Here is a 25,506-nt window from a genome sequence, read left to right on the forward strand (position 1 = left end):
CTGGCCTGGGTGATACCATTGGAAGGAAGCGGCCGGCTTTGATGGGCCAAGGAAACAAAACCCTGGAGAGTGATAACCCCTGGCCAGTCTGCGTCTCGCGTTAACTGGGGGCTGTGGGGGGTGCAGATCACTTTCGGGGGTGGTGGGAGTGTGTGACTTCCTACAAAGGTGATCTAGAATCCAGTGTGGGAACAGGGTGGCATTGACCAGCAGGCGGGGAAGAGCCCAAGTTTGGGGGTCCCTAGGTTTGGAGTTTCCATCAGCAACTTACTGGGAGTGATGTACTCTGTCTGCTGGTTTCTTTATGGTGGCAAAATGGAGTTTGCTGGACTTTGCCCCCAGTCCACAGTAAATGCTACGGCCATGACCTGTGCTGAAGGTGAGGCTAACAAGTATCAGAGGAAGAACTTGACCGTTCTTTGAAGATCACCAAGCTGACATGGGGACTGGGGCCCAGATCAAGGTCACACAGCCGGTTGCACCATAAACCACCGCACCACTTAGTGGCTTCACACAAGAGCTGTTTATTTTCTCATAATCGTGGAGGGCGGCTGAGTCCTGCCGGGCGGTTCTTCTGCTCCTCTTGGACTCGCCTGGAGGCCGTGGTGACCGTATTCATGGGCAGCTCTCCATGGGGTGACCGCGGTGACCGGGGCCTCTCTTTCCTCAGTGTGTCTAGCTCTTGCCCAACCTGCTTTCCAGGATGGCGGCCGCATCTCAAGCGGGTACCGTGAAAGCTGCCCGGCCATCCAGGGGCGAGGCGCAGAGCCCGCACGCAACCTGCCCTCGCATTCCAATGGTCGGGCAGCCACAGGCCAGCCCCAACTCAGTGGCAGGAGAAATCAACCCCACTTTCAGCGGGAGAAACCGCATGCGTGTTCAGAGGTGGGAGGAATGCTTGGCAGACATCACTGACTCAGTGCCCCCAGGGCGCAAGGCACTTTCTGTGGTGATAACTCCCAGTCTCTACTCAGTCTCTACTCACTGTAACCTCTCGGGCTCTCTGTGATAACGTGTGGTGAGCACAGGGAGGAATTCTGGAGCCAGCCTGTCTGGTCTCCAGTCCTGCCGCTGCCACCAGCAAGCTGTGTGACCGAAGCAAGCTGCTTACTCTCTGCATGCCCGAGGTTCTTCCAGGAAAATGGGGATAACATTAGCATTAGGGTAGAGCGTGTGTGAAGATGAACTGTAATGTGTGTGTGTGTGTGCATATGCCTGCCTGCATGTATGTGAATATATCGGGTATCCCAAAAACTGTCTACACACAATATCTGTAGATTCTATTACATTTTGACAATGAAATGTATTTTAGTAAACACTGCCTTTATAATTATTCCAAGTGTGTATACATATTTTGCAGATATCTTGTAGGCATATTCATATAAATAAGTGTATCTGTATTTGTGTGTACACAGGTATGTTTATATACACACATGTGTTTGTGTATATATATACACACACAATATAGATATATAAATGTAGTGCATAGCTCTTAAAGATATATCCCTTTTTATACATAGGTTTGCAGCCTGCAGGGAAGTCCCAGCTTGCCTTGCCCTGGGCCTGTTCCCTTTTCCAGAGAGTTTTTAAGTCGAACCTGAGAGCTGGTGCCCAGGGCTCCCATAGCCCACGCCTGGTGCCTCTCCATCCCGGGAGGGTTCCCACGCCTGCCCTTGGGAAGTAGCAAAAGCACCGGTGGGCCCTGGTGAAAGCGATTCTCCGGGCCCCTCCCCTGGCCCCCTGACACTGAGGGTCTGACTCTTTGGACAGTTGCTCTGGGTTCTTTTGATGGAAAGCCCCACCGCCCACATGGCTTCTGCTCCTGGCCTGTGGCTAGGCTGCCCGGCGCTGCTTCCAGGGCTACCACCTTCACTGATGAAGATGTTCTCCTCCCCCTCCCGGAAATACCTAACACGTCGGACTCACGCACAGCCGGGATCTCAGAGGGGCACGGAGCACGGGCCGGTTTCATGCTCGGTTTTCTGTCTCACTGAGCTTGCCCACATTACTGAGGACCACACGGCGTCCTCGCCTCACCTCTTCCAGGCCGAGCTGAGGTCAGGGGTGGCTCTGGGTGGCCAGATGCCCTGGGCCTCCCTCCCTTTCATCATGAGCTGATTTCCCCCCAAGGAGCAGCCTCTGAGCAATGTGACCCCCATTGCTTCATTAGTTCCCTGAGTCGTCCCACTAAGAGAAAGCAATTGACATTTATTTATTTTTTTAAAATATATTTTTATTGATTTCAGAGAGGAAGGGAGAGAGGGAGAGAGATAGAAACATCAGTGATGAAAGAGAATCATTCATCAGGTGCCTCCACTGGGGAACGAGCCTGCAACCTGGGCATGTGCCCTGACCGGGAATTGAACCCGTGACCTCCTGGTTCATAGGTCGACACTCAACCATTGCGCCACATCGTTCGGGTGCAACTGCCAATTTATTGAGCATCTATGCTATCTGCATATTTTGCTCTAATTATTACCTGCAGGCAAGATGTTATTGTCCTGAAACTAGGAGATAAGAAAGAATTTACCAAAAGGCACAGAGCCTGCATTCCAACCCTGGTCCCCCTCACAGGAATGCTGGTCTCTTTCTGATGTATCAGAGGTGAGATGCATACGATTTCTCTTCAAGGTGGTAGGACCCAACCACTTGCCTCTCATGGAGGTGAACAAATCTTGCAGAGAAAACGATTTTCCCCGTTAGAACGTACAGACTGTCCTTGGGGTTGTCAACACGTTCCCAAAAGCCAGGCGCTGCCCTGTGCCGGCCGAGTTGGGAGGCACCGAAGGCCTGAGTCGGGCCGGGGACCACGCTGCTCACTGCCTTTCTCTGTCCAGTCCGTCAGCTGTAAACATGTTTTCCTCCCCACACTTTGGCATCTGTCATGATTCAAAATTCCAGGCACTCAACCCTTGTACAAAGGGGTTTGGATCTGGGCACTAAATCACCCCGGTTGTGTGTGCAGGGCTGTGCCAGGGCAGAGCGCTTTCCAAATTTTAGCTGACCCTCCCAGCTCCCTGGAGCAGGTACCCACTTTGCAGATGAGGAAAACTAAGGTTTCCTGTGGAGTTATCAGCGTAGCTTTTAAGCCCAACCACCACTCTCTCTCATCACGGCTACCAGGAGTCCTGTTTAAGAGACTGTTAGCTGAGTGTGTGAGAAGTGTAATGGAGACTGCATTCAAATAAGGGACTATGACTCCTTTTTTAAAAAAATGTATTTGTATTGATAAGGGAGAGAGAGATAGAAACATCAGTAATGAGAGAGAATCACCCATCAGCTGCCTCCTGCACACCCCACACTGGGGATGGAGACCACAACCTGGGCATGTGCCCTGACCGGGAATCGAATCATGACCTCCTGGTTCACAGGTTGACACTCAACCACTGAACTACACTGGCTGGGGGATGAGTCTTTTCTTAATGAGCTGATGGTCCCCTGTGCCAGTATTTTAAAGGAGCTGACCACTGAGTATACTGGTGTGGGCACCTGACCGCTTCCCCACAGAGCACGTGGGAGCTCCCTCTGCCTCACCGCCCTCCGCTGTCTGGTACATCACCCAGTGCCTGGCTCGTGATGGACTCTCCCTGAGAATGGACTGGCTCGCGGAATGAACAGCGATTCCACGCGACCAGTCAGACCACGTGGGAGTATGGAACTCCCATCTGGGCACATTTGTACTTCATTTCTTATTACAAAGCAACATCTCTCTCCTCCAGAAAACCCCCCAAATCCAGACAAACAAAAGGAAGAAGCAAAAAAAGAAAACCCTCCCTGATCACTCAGAGGTGACCAATTAAATGAAAGGATGCATATACAGGGTGTCCCCCCCAAATCTATACACACTTTACCAGCTGATAGCTCAATTTGGAAAGTGAAATATATTTGAACAAACACTGTCTTCATAGTGAGTCGAAGTGTGTGTATGCATTTTGGGGGGGGCACCTTGCATACACACTCGTCATTGTTTGGTTGCATGCACATTAGCTTGTAAATGGTGATAACCATCTTCCCACGTCCCTGTCTGCTCCACCCCTGCTGGGTGGCTCAGACACCGAGCTTCGCCACTGCTCAGTCATATGTGACAGAGTTCCTCCCGTTTTTCTTAAGCCTGAATTCAACTGTTCCTATTATAATCAGCACCTCAGTGAATATTCTCATGGTTAAATCTTTGTGACTCGTAGTTTCCTATTTATTAGGATACTAGAGGCCCAGTGCACGAAATTTGTGAAGGGGGGGTCCCTCAGCCCGGCCTGCACCCTCTCCAATCCGGGATCCCTCTCACAATCCGGGACCGCTGGCTCCTAACTGCTCACCTGCCTGATTGCCCCTAACCACTCTGCCTGCCTGCCTGATCAACCCTAACTGCTCCCCTGCCAGCCTGATTGCCCCTAACTGCTCCCCTGTCAGCCTGATCGCCCTTAATCACCTCTGCCTCAGGCCCTGCCACCATGGCTTTGTCCCGAAGGAGGACTGGACCACCGGAAGATGTCTGGTCCACCCAGTCTAATTAACATATTACCCTTTGATTAGTATAGATACTCCCATAAAATAGAATGGCTGAAGCAAGGACCACTTAGGCTATGTTGTTCGCCACAGTGCCCTTCAGGAAGTCTGGACCCGTCTCTCCTCCCACCACCATCTCCTGAGCCCTACGCCGCCTGGGCACCTGATGAATGTGCCCTTTCCAGCCTCTATTCTTTGGCACACATCACAGCACCAGACACCTGCTGTTCTCAGCTCACTTGTTCCTTCTTCAGAGGATCCCCTCCCCGTGGACTGTGGGGTGCCCCCCTGTTCCCCTTATAGCCCTTGGTTTCTGTAACGCATGTCTCCATGGAATGAAATCATGATTTGTAGTGTTTGGCGCTGAGCCCGAGTGGGTCTGGTTCGCTGTTACGTCCTGGCGGCCAGCACGGCACGTTACAATGGTCAGAGGTAAGGGCTCCTAAAGGACCCAGATCTGCCGTGGCTCAGCCGCTTTGTTCACGAGTCTTCACTTACTCACCTGAGCGAGCACGCTACCCGCCTGGCACCGTGATGGTGGCGTTTGAATGAGATACGGCGTGAGGAGGGCGCAGCACGCAGTTTCACACACGGCGTGGGTGCCTGGGGTGTGGCTCGTGGGTGCTTGCGGGCGCCTCTCTGTGCTGGGCCCGGTTCTGCGTGCTTTATGTCAAAATGACATGAAATGGAATTTCAGTGTCCATAAAGTTTTATTGGAACACAGCTTGCCCTTTCGTTACACAGTTTGTGGTGGCTTTTATTGTTCCGTGGCGGGGGTGAGTAACCGGGACCGAGATGGTGTAACCCGCAACGCCCAGAATATTTACGATGTACCCCCGCGGAAAGAGGTTGCTGGCTCGGCTTACAGTATGAGCTCATCCAATGTTGCATAATGCCGCTGTCATGTCACCATCCCCCTTGTACACGGGAGGAACAGAGGTACAGAGAGGTTAGGAAATGGGCCTGAAGTCACACCCGGCCTGGAGGTGGTAAAGATGGGGTTTGGTTCCCAGAGCTGGGCTCTCCCTGGTTCCACCCTAGCGCAGGTTACTGGTGTTTGCAGGTGAGGGACACGAGGCATGAAGAGGTCCAGCCGGCCCTAGCCGGTTTGGCTCGGTGGATAGAATGTCGTTGGCCTGTGGAACTAAGGGTCCCGGGTTCGATTCCGGTCAAGGCCAGCCCCTGGTCAGGCTTTGTGCAGGAGGCAACCAATCGATGTATTTCTCTCACATCGATGTTTCTCTCTTGTCTTTTCCTCTCTGTTCCACTCTCCCTAAAAATCAATGGAAAAATATCCTCGGGTGAGAATTAACAAACAAACAAACAAAAAAAAAGAGGTGAAGTTGTGCATGTGTGAATGGCAGCATCAGGATTTAGGGCCAGTGCAGGGACCTCCGAGTTCTCGGCCCTCCTGTCACCCCGGGCTCTTTCTACCCCTCCAGGCTCCTAGTATCACCTGCTAACCACAGGACCAGACACACAGAGGCATCCAACATGCCCTTAAAAATGCAGGCGCCCGAAACCAGGGAAATATGATGACAACACTAGATATGGCTGTGGGCTTTCTCCTACATACCAGCTTCGTAAGAAACCTCCGAGTTCTCGGCCCTCCTGTCACCCCGGGCTCTTTCTACCCCTCCAGGCTCCTAGTATCACCTGCTAACCACAGGACCAGACACACAGAGGCATCCAACATGCCCTTAAAAATGCAGGCGCCCGAAACCAGGGAAATATGATGACAACACTAGATATGGCTGTGGGCTTTCTCCTACATACCAGCTTCGTAAATGTTTGTGGAAGGAAGGAATGGATCTGGTGAACGGCTCCTGAACTCTTAGGAGTTTCGACGCTGGAGGCAGGACAGGGACCTGGGGGAAAAGCAGCAGCAAAACCATGACCTGGTCATGGGAAGGAGACCTTGCTGGGCACCAGCTATGTTCCTCAGGGGGTGAGGGGGGAGGTCTCACAACGCCACACACCCTGCCGTTAAAATTCCACTGCGGGGAAACTGTTTTCTGGGCATCGCAACGGGCTCTACTTTTGTGGATTCCAAATGGTTGGTTTCTTTAAATAGCTTTGTTGAGATTTCATTTACATACCGTGCAATTTCCCAATCTTAGAACATTTTCACCACCTCAAAAAATAAATAAAAGCCTGTAACCTTTAGCTGTTGCCTCCACAACCCCCTCCCAGGCTTAAGCACCTGTAATCTGCTTTATGCATTTGCCTATTCTGGACATTCTGTATAAAGGGAATCCTACGCTATGTGGTCTTTCCTGACCAGCTTCTTTCACTTAGCGTGATGTTTGCAAGGTTCATTCACGACGTCTCAGCATCTGTACTTCCCAGGTACCATTCCTTTCTGTGCCTGAGTAATGCTCCCTTGTAGGACTGAAGGCCACATTTTATTTGCTCATTTGCCAGGTGATGGGCATCGCGCTGTTTTTATTTGGGGGGGTCATTATGCATAATGCCGCTCTGAGAGTTTACGTACAAGATTTTGAGTGGACGTGTGTTTTCATTTTCCTCGCGTATAGATGCCCGAGTGGAATTGCTGAGTCATGTGGTAACTCGGTGTGTAACTTTTTGAGGACCTGCCAGGCTGTTTCCCAAGGCGTCTGCACTGTTTTTCATTCCCACTAGGAACTGCCTGTTCCTGCTCATAATTCACACTCCTCCTTATTTTCTTAAATATGTTTTATTGATTTTTAGAGAGAGAGGAAGGGAGAGGGGTAGAGAGATAGAAACATCGATGAGAGAGGAACATCATTGAGCGGCTGCCTCCTGCACAGCCCCTACTGGGAATCGAGCAGGCAACCCGGGCGTATGCCATGACTGGGAATTGAACCAGTGGTTCCTGGGTCGACACTCAACCGCTGAGTCACACCAACCAGGCCATACTCCTCTTTAAACACAACGTGATTCCATTTATAAATGTTTAGAGAACGCCGAATTAATCCTTGGTGCTAGGTTGCCTCTGGAAGGAGGGCAGAGACGATGGGGGGAAGGACATGTCTGGGTGAGAGGAATGCTTTCTGTGTCTTGGTGGTTTCGTGTTTTGGGTCTATGCACTTGTCAAAACTCATCCAACTGTTCACTTAAGATCTGGATGTTTCACCATGTGTTGATGATGTCTACATGAAACAAAATACAAATTAAAAAAAAAAAACATAGATGGAGGGGGAAAAAGGAAAAACTATGCATTATCTTATGACATGACTTATCTTACCCACCTTTCCCTGGTCAGAGGGCCTGTGCCTGGCAGGCAAGGCCAAGTGTAAAAGTCTTTTAATTGATGTGATTAACTACATCTCAACAGGGAGCCTTGTTAACGCCAAGGGGGAGGCAAAGGAGGTTATTTTTCACTCCCAACCAGGGGATGTCTGGGAGGGGGCGGGCCTGGGCACTTAGAGGGCCAGTCCCTGCAGTGGGGGAGGGGGACGTGGAAGGTCTGATTCGGGGCCTTTCTGCAGAGAAGAGCTGCTTTTTCCTTTGGCATTAAGATACATTTTAAAAAAAATCATTTTCTCAGTTGCTACAAAACGTATTGTCCAAAGCCAGCCTGACATTTTTGTTGTTGTTGCAAGACTGCCTCATCCACCAGAACCCAGCATTTAGACAGAACACTAACTCTTCCTAAATGTATTAGTGGCTGCTGAGCAGAGGACAACAGGATACAAACAAAAAAGAAGTGAAGGGTGTGGCCTCTCCCCCTTAGAATCTGAAAACAAATTTCATGGTTTGACATAAATTCACAGAAGATTAGGATTGGGCAAGCGTCATTAACTGCCCACGCACAAACATCAATATTATAACATTTTTGATACATTGCACAAATTGCATCATCTCATAGGCTAGGAAAAAGCATGTAGTATTTCGCTAGAAAAAAAACACATGGGGTCTGTGCGACACAGTTATTTGGGGCAAGATGTGACGCCATGTGTGTTTTTGTTTTCCTTATTGCTCGTCTGTGATTTCTGATTTCCGATGACCATTTGTTGCTTGTGAATTAAATTAGTTGCTAAAAAAAAGTATTTTGCTGCCCTGGCTGGTGTGGCCCAGTTGGGTGGGCATTGTACCGTGCACCAAAAAGTTGCCAGTTCGATTCCTGGTCAAGGGCACATGCCCAAGTTTTGGGCTGTACCCCGTGTGGCTGATAGATGTCTCTCTCTCTCTCTCTCTCTCTCTCTCTCAAAATCAATAAAAATATATTTTGAAAAATTGCTTTGGTTCTCTCACTGGTTGGAGATACCGTAGGCTCCCCTCTCTCCAGAGCAGACCCCCTCCCCTCTGCCACCCCCTCAGCTTGTGAAGTTAAGGCGGCTCTGCATAATGCATTGACCCTGAACTTCGGGGTTAGCTAGGTCGGGGTTTGATCCTAGCAGCTTAAGGAAGTCACGGATCCTTTTTTTGCATCTTAATTTCCTCATCAGAAGGCTGGATCTGATAATACTCTCAGGGGTGAATTGGTGTGGAATATACACTGGAAAACAGCACAAAACTGGGCCCTTCTTATCCGTTCCTCCTTTTCCAACCCACTTTGAGCCCAGGAACTTGCTGGCACCTGCTAGCACTCCACATGACCGTCCGGAGGACTTCCGGTAGCCAGGCTGCCTCCCTGAACCATGGCGGGAGCTGGAGTGCACCTGCACGCCATGTTTGGTGTGTGTGTCTGTGTGCACACGCACTCAAGCCCATGTGCAAGGCTTTGGTGTGTGTGGCTCGACGTTAAACAAAACCCCCCTCCTGTGGGTGAGTTAAGACTGCTCGCTGCTGGGGCCAGTTATCTATCCCAGACCAAGGGTAGGACGAATTGCAGCCAACATCTGGCTGACAGCGTTCTTTATATTCTCCCCTGTAGCACGGTCCCCGGCTGCGGCGTGTCTTCAAACAGCCCGCCCATCACTTTGGGACCCTTCTCCTCCTGCAAACCTGAAGGATTGAATGCCACCCCAGGCTGAACGTGAGTATTGTGGTGGGCTTTGTTTGTTTGTTTGTTTGTTTTCCAGGTGTGGGGGAGGGCCCAGTGGAGGACGAATCAGGGTTTTGCTGTCTGTTTACCCTGGTGGAGTGTGAGGGATGCAACACAGGAGCCATGTTGTGGCCTCTGGTTTCACCTTCTCCCTTCAGCATTGCCTCCCTGTTCTCGGCTTCTTTTTCGGGCAGTGGTTTTCAGACTTCAGTTTGCAAATGATCACCTGGGAAGCTTGCTACAGTGCAGACTCCTGAGCTCCCCTCCCCACTGCTGTCCTAACCCGCAGGCTCTGGGTGGGGTCTAGAAGTGGCATTTTCGACAGACAGCTCTGATAGGTCCATTTGACCAGGAGGCGGTAGAAGCAGGTGCCCGGGACCTGTCAGGACTTCACAAACAAGTTTGAAAACAGATACAGTGATTAGTTTCAAAATGGGAAAACAACGCTAAGAAATTGAAACAGTGATACATAGTTATATAACTTTCGAGCAGCTTGTCAGCTGCAGCTCGGCTTTTGCAAACAGGAATTGTTTTTAAGGCAGCCTCTGGATAGGTTTAGCATATTTGATAGGCTGTATGCCAGGGCTGCAAAAACCTGGAGAAAGCCCTAACACCATCGACCCAGCTCTGAAAAATAAAACCCTCGATTATTTATTTTAAAGACATGTTTTTATTGATTTTAGAGAGAGAGGAAAGGAGAGGGAGAGAGAAAAAGAAACATTGATGTGCAAGAGAAACATCGATTGGCTGCCTCTTGCACACACCCCAACCGGGGATCGAACCTGCAACCTGGGCATGTGCACTCAGACCACATAGCGCCCACACCCAAGCCATCTTGGACCGACTGGTTTCGTTATCTGTCACTTCATTCCTCCATGGTTATCTAACATTCCTCAGGTGGTAATCTGGACTCCCTACCTGGGGTCTTTCCCTAAAGAATGGCCTGGCTGTCGCAATGCCTCCCTGCAGTCTTGGTGATCACAGGCACCTGAGCAATCCGTCCGTGAAGAATGGGTTGGGTGGGTGGTCCGGGCTGGGGAGTGGAAGGGGAGAACCAGAGCAGAGTCCCCCGCGGACCTCTCCCCGCCTTCCTCGTCCAGTCCATTCGTTGTCAGAATGTGGCGGGAGCCTGGCCCCGGCGCCGTGGCCAGTGGCTGCAGGAATTGGTCTTTTGGAAAGACTACTTATCAGGAGCCATCAAGGCGTCCCTTTGACCTTGTAACCCTCCTGGAGGAATGAGAAGGCGGGGCCGGGGGGAGAGGTGTGTGCAGGGAGGGGTGTTTTGGAGCTGGGCGCATTTAGGGGCGCATCCCAAACAAAATGCCACCAGAGGCACCTGATGCTTCTGCTCCCCCGAGTCTTTCCCACGATGGAGAGGGGTTAGCCGCCTTCAGGAGAGCAGTGGCAGTTTGTGGTGTCCCAGTCACAGTTGCACACAGCTTTGTGTCCTGCTGGGGATTCTGGAAAGTGCGGAAGAGAGCTGTGCTCTTTGTTGGAAAAATGAAGATGTGGGTGCCTACTTGGGGGTCCTAGGAGTATGACAGTTGCTTTTTCTCTTCTGTCTTCATCTCTTACCGTTTTGGTAACCTGCCTTATCCAGTTATAAAAATGGCTTATTGCAACAGAAGAAAAGAAAAATGTATATATGGATTTGTAGGGACCCCTGTGTCCCCAAGAGGGGCACCCCATAGGGGCAGCCTGACATCCCCACCGCTCCCTCAGGCTGTGCGCAGGTCGTGACAGGTGCTCTGGTTGGGGGGCGGGGGGACACACTGCTCCCCAGTATGATGGCTCCGTGTGCCTCACCCACTGAGACGAGCTGCTGAGCCCCCAGCACAGCGCCTGGTACACGCACGGCTCCCTGAAGGACGCGCCCTCTTTCTCCAAGTCTATGACACAGTGCCACCACCGGGCCTTTTGTCCTTCTCCTATCCCGTCTCATTTAAAGCCCATCGTAATGGTCCCAAAGGGACCATTGTCATGTCATAATCCCCATTTTACAGATGGGAAAGCTGAGTCCTTAGTTGCCATTCACAAAGCCTCTGCTGAGTCCCAAACTCGGGCTCTCGGCATAAATCTCCATGGAAGCCCACAGGACACCTTAGGGCCGCTCTTCATATCTGCTTCCCACTGTGGGGAAACGGAGGCTCTGTCAGATTATTCCCCAAAGGACCCGCAGCCAGAAAGAATCACGGGCACATTTATCCCTGGGTTTTCTGCCTCCACGTCTGGTTGAGTTTTTTCTGTTGAGCTATGTTGTGCAAGCCTTCTCCATGGAAGGCACGTTATTGTTGGTCTGTTAGGATCCTGCTCCTTCTTCTTTTTCTGGCTGACTCCTGCCCGTCCCCTTTGCTCCCGGTAGGCATCCGCCCTGGTGGGTTTGCTGTAGGCCCTGTGTGTACGCTTCCTCCTGTGTTGTTCTGATAGGGTGTCTGTTTTGAATTTGGACAGATGGGATTCGGCTACAGATCTCTCTCTGGTTTCTCTCTCAGTTTTGTCTTTTTACTCAGCACAGCCCTCCTTTGGTGACTGCAGAAGACTGGTTCCGGGATCCCCTGGGGATCCCCCGATCCACAGATGCTCAAGTCCCCTATGGAAAGGGGTACAGTACTTGTATATAACCTACCCGCATCCTGCCATGTCCTTTAAAGCATCTTTAGATTATTTCTAATTCCTAATGCAATGTAAATACTGTGTAAAGTTGTTATACTGCATTGTTCAAGGAAACGTGTCAAGAAAAGAAAGCGTGCACATGTTCAGTCCCGCCGTGACCATCATAGGTCTAACTATAGAGTACACGTCAGCAATCACATAACTCCCCCCCCGCGCCCCCATACTGTTGATCCATGGATGGTTGAATCCACGGATTCGGTGCCTGTGGATACAGAGGGCCGGCTGTTCCATCTTTGTAGATCCCACCTGGTTGCTCTGTGTACACCTAGCTCATACGGGGCTGCCTCTCCCCTCCCCTTGCCGTAGGTCCTGCCATTGGCTGGTCTCGGCCCTGCTGATGAGCCCAGCCGTGGCCTGTGACAGGCAGTGCACACCTGTAGTCGCGTGGACTGTGGGAGAGTCAGAGAAACTAGCCGAGGTGGATGAGTCATCGTGCGTTCACAAGTGCTGCCCGATCGTTTTCCAGAATGACTGTGCCGCTTGCCGGGCCACCGGTGTGCTCCGAGTTCCGGTTTCCCCACGTCCTCCCGGCACCTGGCGCTGTCAGAGGGGGCAGGAAGGATGCGTTTGTAAGCTCAGGCGCATCAGGGCACTGGCTTAGCGTCTCTGAGGCGCCTGCTCACTGCACATCAACGTATCATAACAACATCTTGAGCAGGAAGGGTACAGGGAAGGGGAGAGGGGACGCCTTACTTAATGCAACTCTGTCTTCTATTAAGGAAGACGGTTTCCCCAGAACCCCCCGGTAGGTAGACTTCCCTTATGTCTTTTAGTTTTCTTTTTTTGTTGTTGTTAATCCTCACCCGAGGATATTTTTCCATTGATTTTTAGGGAGAGTGGAAAAGAGAGGGAAAGACAGAGAGAAACATCGATGTGAGAGAAACACAGGGATTGGTTGCCTCCTGCATGTGCCCGGACCAGGGCTGGGGCCAGGGAGGAGCCTGCAACCTAGGAACATGCCCTTGACTAGAATTGAACCCGGGACCCTTTGGTCCGCAGGCAGACGATCTGTCCACTGAGCCCAACTGGCTAGGGCCACTTCCCTGTGTCTGATTAGCCAGATGGGACTGGGCGTCCTCCCGAAGGCAGTCCCTGACAGAGAGAACGGATCAGAACTCATGGCTGCCTGCCTGCCCAGGACCCGAGCAGACCTGGGCGTGTCTGAGTCAGGATGGAGATACAGGGGCTGAGCACCTACTCAGCGATAGTCTTTCACACCAGATCTCTCATTTTGCAGTTTTGTGAGTACATCTTGCCTCTTTCGTTCAAGGGACCGTCCCCTTTCACGTCTGTGATTAACCACATGCAGAGTTTCTGATTGAGTCGACCAGCACGCGACCGTGACCTTGGACCCAGATCTGCCCAACTCATTCTGGAATTTGCCATTCTTGTCAGCCGGACATCAGACCTGTTCCCACGCCAGCGGCCCCAACGTCAGTTTCCTTCTGGGCTCCCCGGGGAGAGGTCAGGACAGAGATTCAGGCGGCCGAGCGCCCACCTCCTGCCCTTGCCAGGGGGCCCAGGCAGAATGCCGGCTGAGGACAGGTGGGAAGAACACCTGTCCGGGAATAGGACCACAGCAGGCAGCCGCTTCCCCTCAGCCTCGCGCCTGCTGTGTAGCCTTGGTGCTTCTGCCTCACCAAAGAAATGACTAGTAAGTTCTCAGTGGTACCCGGTAGTTACAATTTACTGAGCAGTTACTCTGTCAGTAAGGTGGCCTGGTAAGCACCTTTTTCCTATGATCTCATCACAGATCTGCCCTATCAGGCCCTTTCTGTGTTTTGGTTAAAGCACCGGCTCCAATCAGACCTCCCATAGAATCCCTGTACGGAAATGTATTGGCTGGGTGGCCTTGGGCCAGTTACCGCACCTTGCTGTGTGCCTTAGCTTTCTCGTTTGTTTGTGGAGAATAATACCAGCGTGTTGCAAATACTTGATGCGTTAACAAACAATAACTGCTGAGGGTAACACTGGCTTCGAGTGCACACGTAGTTCACGCCTGATAAATGTTACCTGTTGTTTTTGCCATTTTTTAAAAATGAAGAGCCCGGCCAGTGTGGCTCAGTGGTTGAGTGTCGACCCACGAACAAGAGGTCCCCGGTTCGATTCCCGGTCAGGGCACGTGCCAGGGTTGCAGGCTTGATCCCCAGTGGGGGACGTGCAGGAGGCCACCGATCAGTGATTCTCTCTCATCACTGATGTTTCTATCCCTCTCCCTTCCTCTCTGAAATAAATAAAAAATATATACAAAAAAAATAAACTTTACAATGAAGAAATCAGAGGCTCAGAGAGATCAGCTTACCAAACATCAGGCAGCTGGGAGTCGCAGGGCCTCTTACCCCCCTGCACATCGCCAGTCGATGCGAGGCCCAAGCAAGCAAGGTCGCTACTCCTCCATAGAATAGGTTTTCTTTCTTTTTAAGTTATAGAATGGTTTTATTTATTTATTTTTATTTTTTTAATGTCTTTACTGTTGTTGTTTTTTAAAATATTTTATTGATTTTTTTTACAGAGAGGAAGGGAGAGGGGTACAGAGTTAGAAACATCGATGAGAGAGAAACATCGACCAGCTGCCTCCTGCACATCCCCCACTGGGGATGTGCCCGCAACCAAGGTACATGCCCTTGACTGGAATCGAACCCGGGACCCTTGAGTCCTCAAGCCGACGCTCTATCCACTGAGCCAAACCGATTAGGGCTTAATGTCTTTACTGTTGAAAATATTACATATGTCCCCTTTTTTCCCTCCCATTGACCCCTTCTAGCCCGCCCCCACCCTAGTCCCAGGCCTCCACTACCCTATTGTCTGTGTCCATGGGTTATGCATATGTGCACACAAGTTCTTTGGTTCATCTCCCCACCCACTCCCACCTTCCCATTGAAGACCTAGTGACACTCTTTATAAAGAACTAGCCCCCAGCCACCGACCCTAAGGACACAGCGCAAGGCTTCCAGCACCCTGTAGGTGTGTGTGGATCATTCTGGAAGGTGGCTAGGGACACGGGGCCATGGTGGGAAGAATGTGCCCTGGGACAGCAAAGGCCCGGCCTTTAATTCCTGGTTCCCCCACCAGACTTTGTGGGGCCTCAGCCTCCTGGTCTTTAAGTCGGATTTCTACCCTATTTCCCACCAGGAAGGACCAGGGAGTGCTTTCTCATGGGCACGTGGCCAGTGCGGCTTATTCCGGAATTGGGGTTTTCTATGTGACGTCCTATTTCTTTATCTCAGCCCGAAGTTACAAGCAGTCACACAGTCTACAAGTGTTGTGTCCCCCAAAGCCATGTACTCACTGGAAGGCTCTGCAAACCAGGGCTTCAGAACCTTCTGGAAGAGGGTTTTGCAGCCCAACTAAGGGAAATGGGCTGGAGTCAGGGGTTGCTGAGACTTTCGGAGAGTGGGATGCGGATCCAGGCTCTTGGTTTGGGGGCAAATAGACCAGGTAGCTCTCGGCTACACGGGACGTTCCTCGCGGAATTTGGCCACCTGAGCAGTTTAATACATATGTGGGTGTGAGCGGCCAGGTGCCCAGTCTGAACGAAGGATCGCAGGCTAGGTGGTTAAAGCAAAAATGGTGATGCTCATGCCCTGAATTTCCTGGGAGGACTTTTATAGTTTTATTTTTTAATTTTGAAAAAATTTTTTTTATTGATTTTAGAGGGAGAGAGAGAGAGAAACATCACCCAGCTGCTCCTGCACACCTTGCGGTGGGGATGGAGCCCGAAACCCTGGCAGGTACCCTGACCGTCAATTAAACCAGTGACCTCTTGGTTCATGGTTTGGTGCTCAACTACCAAGCCACACCGGCCAGGCTCCTGGAAGGACTTTTAGCTTCCGAGATCAGACGAGATGGGGCGCGTTCAGGGCGGTATGGCCGTAGACAAGGAAGGACTTTTAAATGTAGCCCTGCTTAAGAAGTGACGCAGCTATCTTTTACTTTTAAAATTTAAATGTCCCTCTATCCCTTTTCTTTCCTTCTTTTCTTGTCTTTCCTCTTTCCCTCCCTCCCTCCCTCCCTCCCCTCCTCCCTTCCTCCCTCCCGGGGGAAAATATTCACACTGTTGAAAACTCAAAAGACCCAGAAAGATTCCCAGTGAAAGTGAAGTGTCTCCCTCCATCTCCAGTCCCCAGCCACCCACAGGTCTTCCTTCCAGGACTCAGCCAGTGTGAGAAGCACCGTGTCTGTCATTCTAGAGATGGGCTGTGCGTGCCCAAGAAAACCGTGTGTGTGTGAATGTCTCCTTTTGTAATGCATGAGGTCGTTGTGTTTTATAGCATTTAAGCTCCATGATTTAGGCCATAACCAGGGAAGAGAGGTGGCCAGTCATGCTTTCCCATTTCTCACCAGTTACCCGGCCTCCGTTCCCAGTTGCTTCTTACCAGCTGTTGCCTTGTCCTGTCTGCTCACAGGACCGGTTCCCAGGCATGTGTGATGACATGGGGACCTCTCTGATTACTTGGCTGTGGACCCAGGAGTGGTCCAGCCCAGCTGTGGAGAACCTTCCTTTCAGGAGGTGCTGGGTTCTGCCTTGACCTCTCTCTGCAGGCAGGAAGCAGGAAGTCTGGACGGAGTCCAGGGGGTCTCCAGAAACCTCCCCACCGAAGGTGGCCCTCTGGGAACCCCGCCTCTACCCAAGGGCAGCTTTTAGGTCACCTTCTCTTGACCTGGGTCACCGGGTGCAGAATCACACACCTGAGAGATGGCCGAGGCTGTAGTTCCTTAAATTGAGCCACGCATCAATCTCCAAGAGCCCCTGTTAAAGGCAGATTCTCGGTCACTTAATCTGAGCGGCGCCGAGACTCTGCAAGAATCATGAGCTCCCAGGGGATGCTGATGCCCTGGTCCCCACCCTGAGCAGGTGGGACACACCATGAGCTCCTAGGGGATGCTGATGCCCTGGTCCCCACCCTGAGCAGGTGGGACACACCATGAGCTCCTAGGGGATGCTGATGCCCTGGTCCCCACCCTGAGCAGGTGGGACACACCATGAGTGCCCGGGGATGCTGATATCCTGGTCCCCACCCTGAGCAGGCAGGACACACCATGAGCTCCCAGGGGATGCTGATGCCCTGGTCCCCACCCTGAGCAGGTGGGACACAACATGAGCGCCCGGGGATGCTGATGCCCTGGTCCCCACCCTGAGCAGGTGGGACACACCATGAGCACCCGGGGATGCTGATGTCCTGGTCCCCACCCTGAGCAGGTAGGATGCATCTCCTTCATGCCCTGCTCACGCCTCACGCACTCCTGGGCTGAGCATTTTCTGACTCTGTCGACACACGGTGTCCTGTTTCATCCTTCTGACCATCCAGTGAGGTGCGGGAACACGGTCTTTCTTATTTCAGGTGAACATGGCCACGTTCCCCACGCGCCCCCTTCGCACCCCTTCTCCCTTAGCATGTGACACCTTTCCTCAGTGACTGGGTCACAGCTGAGCTATCTTCTGTTCATGTGGTTTTGACAGCATGGCTGGTCTGGAAATTTTATTTTTCAATGAAACTTCCTTGTTGAACTGCTTTGGTTTTGAAAGGATTCCGTTCGTATGGCTAATTACGAAGCCATTGCTACGAGGAGATATTTGCGCTCAATTTCAGGCCCTTAGGTAATTCTCATCCAAGGCTCGCTCTCTTCCTCCCCAGAGCTGTGGGTGGCCGTCGGCGGTGTGTCTTTCCCTCACACTGCAGGCCTCTCGGGAGTTATTTTTAGAAATCCCAATCCAAGCAGCGATGTTGGTGGAGGCCCTTCCTAGCTTCACCCAGTAAACGGTCTGTACTGACACAAACAGCCGGAATCAGTGCTCTGGAAAAGCAACAAAACCATTGCCCTCTGTTTGTGGGGATGAAATTTGGGGGACTGAAAACTGCCCTTTGCACGACGGTGGTCCTTTGTGAACTCTAGCTGCAGTCAGAGTATTGAGATTCCTGGGAAATTACCCAGGATCTGTTCATTTGCAGGTGGTTGTTTTTCTAAGATGTCTTATTAGCCTACTAGAGGCCTGGTGCACGAAATTCATGCACAGGTAAGGTCCCTAGGCCTGGCCGGCGATCTGTGGGGTGACTGGCAGGGTGATGGGGCAGGGGGAAACCCTGCTGGTGCTGCCCACTCGCCGGCTCCGCCCCTGCCACTGGTTACCTCTCTCTGTGTGGCGATCGGCTGGGCAATCGGGAGGCCCCCGCTGGCACCCACCTTGGCTGGAGGCAGCTCCTGCGTTGAGCATCTGCCCCCTGGTGGTCAGTGCACATCATAGTGACCAGTCATTCCGCCATTTGGTCTATTTGCATATTAGGCTTGTATTATATAGGATTATGGTGCCGGGGCCAGAGTAGGACACCTGAGATGTCCTTCCAGGTTTATCCAGTGCCAGCGGTGTGTTCTCAGCCACAGCGCCAACCATCTCTGGGTTGCATCTAGTAGTATTAGGGTTCCCAGTCACCTGAGTGAGTATTCACTAAGAGAAAACTTAAAAATCACACTCACTGGTGAGCGTTTCATCAGGCATTTCTGAGCCTTGTCACCTGCAGCAGCATCATCTTGTGACCTGATGAGGCCTCTAAGAGGCCACCAGAACCCACGACAAGGGCTTGTTTCCCACGAGAAACTGCCCTCCCCGCAGGGAACATACACCCGACCCTTCAGTGGGTTCCCAGGGAGGCCCAGGGAAGGAAGGTTCTGGCTGCCATGATTCATAGGCAGAGCTCCCCACCCCAAGCCCCGAGGCTGGGTGGCTCTGTATTCCCCTGATTGGAGATGCAGAGCCACAAGGGTCGCAGGTTCTGATTCACAGGGTGCCTGTGGGTTTCCCTCGTGGTCCCCGGGAGGCCTTCCCAGGTGGGGCGAGAGCGCTGGGCCCCTGGACTCGGTATTACACGTTGGTCTGGTGGTTCTGCAGGTGAAAGGTCGAGGTCAAGGAGTGTGAGAGCTGCGTGGGAGTTGTAGCCCCGCAATGTCTCTGGGGGTTTTGTGCCGCTGCTGTTCCCGAACACCCCCAGGGCTACCGCTCCCGGCTTGAGCAGGGCTCTGTTACGGGAATGAGGGTGGTGGTCTGTGATGCTCCTCCTGGGCCAGCTCCTGGGGCAGGTGACTTCACCTCTCCCAGCCTCCACTTCCTGCCCTGCCGGGCCTCCAGGAGATCAAGTGAGACTCCCCAGGTGATGCTCAACCCAGGTGACCTTCCTTCCCCTTCCCCACTCTCACATGGAAAAACAAGTTTATAGGCTCTGTAACTGAGCTTCCGAAAGCCTGCCATGGTTATGTTTCACACTGTCCAAAATACCACACAAAGATGGCACGGCGGAGGGAGAGATCATTCGCTTCAATTGCCTTTTTTTTTTTTTTTCTTTTAAGGGCATCAGTCATTTCCACTTGCTAACCTTCACTCACTGCAAGTTTTTCAGTAGCTACTGCTCCCTCCCCAACCCCATTTCAATAAAGTACTTGCCAGCCTGGTTTGCACTGCTGCAGATGAATGCCAAGCAGGCCCCGTTGTCGCTCCCTATACTAGTATCTGGTGCTCCTCCAAGTGATCAATACCCGTTTTATTCACAACCTGGACACTAAGACGTGAGTCTGCCCAGCCTGTGGTTCACAGATACCTAATCAGAAATGCTGGATGCTGTGGGGCTGGTGAGAGTGAGAGTCAGACATAAGTTCCCTGGTCCCTTGAGTAAAGTCGTGTGGGTGTGGGGTGCGTGTGGCAGATGTCAGGTTGTGGTTCGTGGGGGTGGTCCCTGCCCTCGGAGCCTGCTGTGGAGGGGGACTGCGGGTGACCACATGCCCAGGGTGGCTGAAGGGGTTCCAGTCTATGCCTGTTATTCCAGCCTTTTTAGACATTTAGCGCTGTCACAGTGTCACAGTTTGGAAAGAAACAGTTCTGGAGACACCAGATTGGGAGTTCTTAAAGAAATGTCATTAACAAAATCATAAGGATGAGACAATGCATTTGCAGACTGTGCTTGTTGATTGAAAAATATCCGTGTGTAAGTGGATCATGTAGTTCACACGTGTTGTTCGGGGTCTGCTGGATTATTTCATTTCCCCTCCCGGCCACCGGCTGGTTAGGTACCATGACTAGCCACAAGTTAGAGATAAGAAGATTGTGGCTTAGGGAGCTTGAGTCACTTGCCTGAAGCTCTATAACTATTGTTGTTAAGTCATTTGGATGTCTATTCAGTTAGAATTTTGAGATTTAGAATCGCAGGGACCTGGGTTAGTATTCTGCAGCTATCATTTTTTTTAATATTTTTTTTAATTGATTTCAGAGAGGAAGGGAGAGAGAGAGAAAAACATCAATGATGAAAGAGAATCATTGATCAGCTGCCTCCTGCACCCCTGTCCCTGGGGATTGAGCCTGCATCCTGGGCACGTGCCCTGACCAGGAATCGAATCATGACCTCCTGATTCATAGGTTGATGCTCAACCACTAAGCCACACCGGCCAGGCTGGGGCTACCATTTTGCCAGCCTTGAGATCTTGACCTTGTGACTGCAGTGTGCCCATCTGTAAAATGGGGGTAGTAACTCTCACCCTGGCGCATGCTGTCTGTTGTCTCCTCAGTAGCCGTTGCCTCTCCATTGCGTGGTGCCTTGATAGTTTTGGGTGGTAAGGAGGAGGCCTCAGGGAAGACAGGCCCCAACCCCAGCCGCATTAGATGAATCAAGACTGGTTTAAACCAGATATGGTCATGGCGGCCATGTGTTGGCAGATAGGTTTTCTGATTGTGTTAGGGGAGGCATTCTCTTTCCAGATAAAAAGACAGAGCCCCTGTTAGGGGAAGCTCATGTTACCTTTTCCCGCCTGGATCTCTGGTATGATACCTGGAGCTACAGCAGCCACCTTGCAACCGTGGGGCAATAGGCAATGGACTAACCTGGTGGAAAGGTTCCTAAAAGATAGGAAAGCCTGGCCATGTGGTGGCATTGGCAAGCCCTCCCACCAGCCCCTGTCAGAAGATGCCTCCAGACTTGGTGTTACGGACACGATTCCTACTTGCTTATGCCACCCTCAGTGGAGTTGCTTTTTATTTGCAGCTGAAGGCATTTGCAATAGCTGTACAGATTTCCACCGAAGCACCGTGTGAGCGGCTTAATATGGTGACCAAGAGCCCAATTCCAAAGCCAGGGTTTCTGGGTGCTAATCTCAGCTCTGTCACCAATCAGCTGTTTGACCCGGAGAAGTCACTTGGCTTCTCTGTGACTCACTGTCCACATGTGTGAAGTGCTCGATGAATGCACATTGGGTATTGAATGAAGGGTAATCATCATGCTCACTGCATGTGAGGGTTAGGAGCGTTAAAGGACAAGACATTTTATTACATGATTGGAACAGTGTCTGACACATAGCAAATGGCTGTGTACATGTTTGTAAAACACACACACACACACACACACACACACACACATTAAAAGTGGTCACTATTGTAGGCGTGGGCTTGCTCCTGGATCTGGTCATCAGCCACGTGTGCCACCTAAGAGAACCTTGACCCTGTCACTGCTGAGACTCATGGAGCATGAAACTCCCCCTAACGCCTGCCTCAAAGCAGTAGCACTGGTGGTTTCTTTTTGACAGGAAGGGCTCCTGAGAGAACAGTGACTTGTAAAAGAAGGAGGAGCTGTGACTACCAAGTCCTGTCATGCAGTGAATGACCAAAATACCCAACTGGCCCATGCAAATGGGGGTGGGTCTCCCCCGACGGCCCTGGCAGAAGGCTCTAGACTTTTTTGAACTCTTTCTGAAAGGGTCTTTCCAGCCAGTGGCTTATTCTTTTGAATCTCCTCACATCTTTCTTGTCAGTAGGTGGGGATGTGTGTGGGGGACGTAAGGGTGGGGAGGAGGGGGCAATGCCTGCATTGCAGGCCCTTTTGTGCCACGAGGGACAAGACCCCTGGCCAGTGTGTGCAGGAGCTGGTTTGACCCAGGTCTCTCTCACTTTCTACCACCCACATGGACACCCTCTGGAGAGATCAGATTTGAACTTGGGCAGCAATTAAGCATTTGAGGGAAATGTGTCTTGTTTGCCAGGTTAAAGGATTGCCTGGTAGATAGGGCCATTAGCAAATCTTCTGGAATCTTCCTTCAAATGAGATGCCATCCCCTTACTTCTTATCCTCTTCACCAACGACAGTCCAGACCATGCCACCTCCACCTTCTGCCTGGGTCACTGCCTCTACCTGGCCTTCCGGTGCCTCCCCTCCCCCACTCTCTCTCTCAACAGCCAGGGGGACGCTGTAAAAACATCAACCAAATCGTTGTCTGAAACTGTGGATAGTCCCAAGCCCTATGGTACTAGGTGTTTTCCTATACAGGCCTATGATAAAGTTTGATTTATAAGTGGGGAATGGTAAGAGATTAACAACAATAACTAATAATAAAATAGTCCTTGGAGCCCTGGCTCGTTTGGCTCAGCAGATGGAGCGTCGGCCTGCGGAACAAAGGGTCCCAGGTTCCATTCTGGTCAAGGGCACAGGCCTGGGTTGCGGGCTCGATCCCCAGTAGGGGGCGTGCAGGAGGCAGTGGTCAATGATTTTCTCTCTTTATTGATGTTTCCATCTCTCCCTCTCCCTTCCTCTCTGAAATCAATAAAAATATATTATTAAAAAATTAAAAATAAAATAGTCATTGGACTCACCTGATTAAAAAAACACACAACAAAACCCTTCAGTGGAGTCCTGTCTCACTTAGAATAAAATCCAAGCCGCGCCCCCCCCACCCCATTCCCCCCACTGGCCTTCTTGCTTTAGGCCAAGCATACCTGCCCAGGCTGGCCTCAGGGCCTTCACACGGAATGTGACCCTTATATGGAACACTCTTTCCCCTGCATCCCTGCCGGCCTCATTTCTCACTTATCTTAGATCTTCACTCAGATGTCAACTCCCGAGAGGCCTTCTCTGACCACCCCCTGTGACACACATCCCCCCACTCCTCATTTTCTGTCATTATCCGTGGTCCCGAGGACTTGCCGATATCATTGCAGATAACTTTTTGCCTTCCCCATCAGAAGATAAGCCCTGTGAGGAAAGAGGCACTGCCTTGTTCATTAGAGTTTTCGTAGAATCCAGAACCTTCTAAAATCACCGTGCTCAGTAAATGTTACAGTAGATACAGCCTGAGGTCTCCTGTGAACCTGATACGTTTGCCCCAGATCCACTTCCCAGAAAGCACCAGACCAGTGAGTACTTTGAAAGTGATCATGCTAGTGACCGGATGATCGATCCCGCATCCGCTTGAAAATGCTCCTGCCCTGACCGGTGTGGCTCAATTGGTTGAGTGTCGTCCCTGTGCCGAGAGGTTGCCCAAGTTCGAGACCTGGTCAGGGCACATGCCGGGGTTGTGGGCTGGATCCCCAATAAGGGGGCTTACAGGAGGCAGCTGATGGATGTTTCACTCTCACATAAATGTTTCTCTCTCTCCCTCTCCCTTCCTTTGTGTAAAAGCAATAAAAATACAAAGAGAAGAAAAGAAAATGCTCCTTATCACATTGGGTTCTTTTTCTCCCTTTTGCTCCTGGGCACCAAGCAATCCCAAATGTAGTGTCTGCACCAGTCAGACCAGGGTTCTCACCAGTGAAGGTTTCAAAACAAGTGGCCCTACTCCTCGACATTCTCATAGAAAGATGGGGTTCGTGTCCTTTTGCTGAGTCCTTTTACTGCTTCAAGAAGTAGAGCCACAAAAGGTCATGGGGCTCCCACCTGGCTTCCTTCCCGCTCATTTTGGGGGAAGCGCCGAGCCTGCCTGAAGAGGTCACGGGTAGGTGGTGTGGTCCGTGGTCTCAGCTGAGCCGGCAGCCAGCCGCCAGGTTGGCCAATGGCCATGCAAACTGCCATCTTGGAAATGTAGCGCATTTGCACTTTCAAATGACCACAGCCCAGCCGACATTTGACTACAAGATCATGGGAAACCCCAAGTGGGAACCACCCAGCCAAGCCCTTCCAAATTCCTGACCCAAAACACATGAATGACATCACGCGATCATTATTTTACAACGGCCAGTGTTACGGTAATTTGTGCTCAGCAGTAGTAACTGGAACTCCACCCTAACTATTCTCCTACATACGAGGCCCTCACGAGCAAATGCGGCTTAAAACACTCTGGGCATCAGATTTCTTATTTATGTGGTGGTTGTTTAGTTCAGAAGCAAGTTTGCTTGCAAACCTCGCAGGCTTTCTGGCATACACCGCATTTCCTCCAATCTAAGATGCCATCAATTATACAGCTCACCTTTCATTCATGTGCCACTAAGAAAGAAGCAAATGCTTCCAGTTAAACCCCTGATACCACTGGCTATGGGACAGAGACCCTAAGATGAATATATGTCTTTGGATCTTTGATATAAAGAGTTAAGCTCAGGCACAGAACAAGACCCCCAAGACCTGGGTTTGTGAGAAACAGGAGGTGAGCTCACAGCAAGGGCTGCTTTGTGTGAAAGTCTCCAACCGCCTGGCCCCTTTTGCAGGATGAAGCCCGCAGATCAATAACCAGGACCTTGTGGTCCAGGCAGAAAGCGCCTTCCCCGGGCAGCTGGGAAATGGTTAGGATTCAGATGACATCACGTCACAGTTATTTAGCAGAAATGTATTTTGCAAGAGAGATGAAGTGAGGTCCCCAGCTCTGGCTGTGAGCACATGAGCCCTGTTTAGTGGAAACTCATCTCTAGTGCTGGGAGCAGACCAAGCCCCGTTTCTCTGTGGTTTGGGGTCTTTTCTTTTTTAGGGCAGTAGCTAATAGTTCCTTGGGAGATGTCAGCCCGTGAGCAGACGGGGTCTGTGAGCACAGGGATGACAGAGGTGACCCGGGCCACATCTATTGGAGCAGAAACATGAGGAAGCGTCAGGACAAGCTTGAGGCTCAGCTTTTGCAAGGAGGGCCCCGTTTAGTCAGTACAGCTATGGTCGGTGAGCCCCCTCAGGACCAGAGAGGTTAACTTTCTTGCTCAAAGCCACACAGCTGCATTATGTCAGCTTAGTCCACCAGACTCAGGCCTGCGTTCTTCCCCACCGTGCTGTGCTGATCAGAATTTTTGCAGAGACGTGGAAACCAGTTCACGTGACACTCCCACAAGCCCAGGGCCCTCTGTGCACTGACCTGCCAGCCGCCTGAGCGGGGGATTCCTTTCAGCAGCTCCTTGCCTTTGCCAGTGAGAGTTTCCCACTGACGAGGCTCTTCCTGGTGAAAACCAAAACATCTTTCCAGGCCCAGCTCAAAGGGCACACCTTCACCCTTGTTCCCGAGGGGCCATTCCCGGCCACCCTGACTCCAGTGAACTGTCCCTGCAGCGCTTGGCTGGCCCTCCCGGTGCTGGTGGAGGTGGTGGTGATGATGGTGGTGTTGATGGTGATGGTGGTGATGGTGGTGGTGGTGGTGGT

General features: G+C 51.4%; 1 long non-coding RNA gene across 5 annotated transcripts in view; it reads left to right on the top strand.

The window, feature by feature from the left end:
* Positions 1-25,506, top strand: part of LOC102258014 — a 333,402-nt gene that overhangs the window by 169,414 nt on the left and 138,482 nt on the right. For all 5 annotated transcript variants that reach the window (XR_001360479.1, XR_314670.2, XR_001360478.1 and 2 more), the window contains exon 4: positions 9,368-9,469. This is a non-coding gene — a long non-coding RNA (uncharacterized LOC102258014). The remainder of the gene's footprint in view (positions 1-9,367; positions 9,470-25,506) is intronic.

The sequence above is a fragment of the Myotis brandtii genome, unplaced genomic scaffold, assembly GCF_000412655.1.
Source record: "Myotis brandtii unplaced genomic scaffold, ASM41265v1 scaffold911, whole genome shotgun sequence".
NCBI classification, from domain to species: Eukaryota; Metazoa; Chordata; class Mammalia; order Chiroptera; family Vespertilionidae; genus Myotis; species Myotis brandtii.